The sequence below is a fragment of the Podarcis bocagei genome (genome assembly GCF_964188305.1).
Source record: "Podarcis bocagei genome assembly, chromosome: 16".
NCBI lineage: Eukaryota > Metazoa > Chordata > Lepidosauria > Squamata > Lacertidae > Podarcis > Podarcis bocagei.
In genome coordinates this window covers 14,861,790-14,863,528 of record NC_138142.1, presented here as the reverse complement: position 1 = coordinate 14,863,528, position 1,739 = coordinate 14,861,790, and the positions used below count along the sequence as shown (strand labels likewise).

Here is a 1,739-nt window from a genome sequence, read left to right as displayed (position 1 = left end):
CTTCTACCGTTGGTAATTCTTGTGTTTTCCATTTTTTAGCTAATAAAATCCATGCAGCAGTTGTGGCATACAAAAATACTTTTACATCTTTTTTGGGCAGTTCAGAACCTGTTATTCCAAGGAGAAAGGCCTCTGGTTTCTTCATAAAAGTGTATTTCATCAATTTTTTTAGTTCATTATAAATTTTTCCCCAGAAGTCTTTTACCTTGGAGCAAGTCCACCACATATGATGAAAAGTACCTTCCTTTTCTTTACTTTTCCAACACAAATTATCACAATTGTGGTGGATCTTCTCTTCAGCTCTCGGCCTTCCTTCACTCAGAAGTAACTCTGGGTGGTGTGCAGGCGGGAGCTGCCGTTCAGAAGGTGAATGAGGAAGGACAGGGCAGGATACTTCCGTGTACAAGGAGGACCTTGCAGTTCCAGCGCTTTCTGTGAGACGAGAAAACATCACCATGTCTGCTGCTTTGTTGCCCAAGCCCCAGATGAGAGGCCTCCTGGCCAGTCGTCTGAGAAAACACATTGTAGTGGCTTTCCTTTTTTCGATGGGATGTGCAGCAGGATACAAGTTTGGTGTGGCTGAACCAAGGAAAAGAGCATATGCTGAGTTCTATAAAAACTGATGATGCCATGAAGGAGTTTGAGGCGAGGAGAAAAGCTGGGGTGTTTGAAAGTCCACCACTCAAATGATCATGAACCCTCTTCTCTGGATACCTGACAACTGAACATCAATGTTTCGGTGAACTAATCCTTGTGATCCACTTTGGTGTTGATCATGCTGTAACTTTGATCATTAAATTAAGTATAGTGGTACCTCGGGTTACATACGCTTCAGGTTACATTCACTTCAGGTTACAGGCTCCGCTAACCCAGAAATAGTGCTTCAGGTTAAGAACTTTGCTTCAGGATGAGAACAGAAATCGTGCTCTGGCGGCACAACGGCAGCGGGAGGCCCCATTAGCTAAAGTGGTGCTTCAGGTTAAGAACAGTTTCAGGTTAAGAACGGACCTCTGGAACGAATGAAGTACTTAACCCGAGGTACCATTGTACTTAAAAAAAAAAAAAAGTAACTCTGGGTGGGGCTTGCTCCCAAGGAATTGTGCAGAATCTTGCAGCTCTCATTTTTGATCTCTTCGCCCCCTGGTTCATAGTCCTTCCTTCCTGATCTCCAGCACAACCTTAAGAAGATCCTGCTGGATCAGGCCAATGGCCCATCTAGTCCACCATCTTGTTCTCACCATGGCCAACCAGGTGCCTGCAAGGGAACAGAAGATGAACACCAGAGCACTGTGGTCTCCAACAAATGGTGATCAGAGGCATTGCTGTCTCCAACTGTGGAGAGGCAGTGATGATGGTAGCCAGCTCTCTCCCCCATGACTGTGTCCAATCCTCTTTTAAAGTGCAGTGGTTAGGAGAGCCAGTGTGGTGTAGTGGGTAAGAGCAGTGGACTCGTAATCTGGGAAACTGGGTTTGTGTCTCCGCTCCTCCACATGCAGCTGCTGGGTGACCTTGGGCTAGTCACACTTCTCTGAAGTCTCTCAGCCCCACTCACCTCACAGAGTGTTTGTTGTGGGGGAGGAAGGGAAAGGAGAATGTTAGCCGCTTTGAGACTCCTTCGGGTAGTGTTAAAGCGGGATATCAAATCCAAACTACTCCTCCTCCTCCTCTTCTTCTTCTTCTTCAAGGCATGCTAGTTGGTTGTGACAACTGCCTCCAGGGGGGCGGGCGGAGTTTCATAG

General features: G+C 46.6%; 1 pseudogene across 1 annotated transcript; it reads left to right on the top strand.

Annotated features, from left to right (window-relative positions):
- The first annotated feature begins 332 nt into the window (after nt 1-332).
- On the top strand, nt 333-805 carry LOC308575646 (cytochrome c oxidase subunit 6C pseudogene; annotated as a pseudogene). The gene has a single exon. The product of its transcript is annotated as a cytochrome c oxidase subunit 6C pseudogene (transcript).
- The last annotated feature ends 934 nt before the right edge of the window (nt 806-1,739 follow it).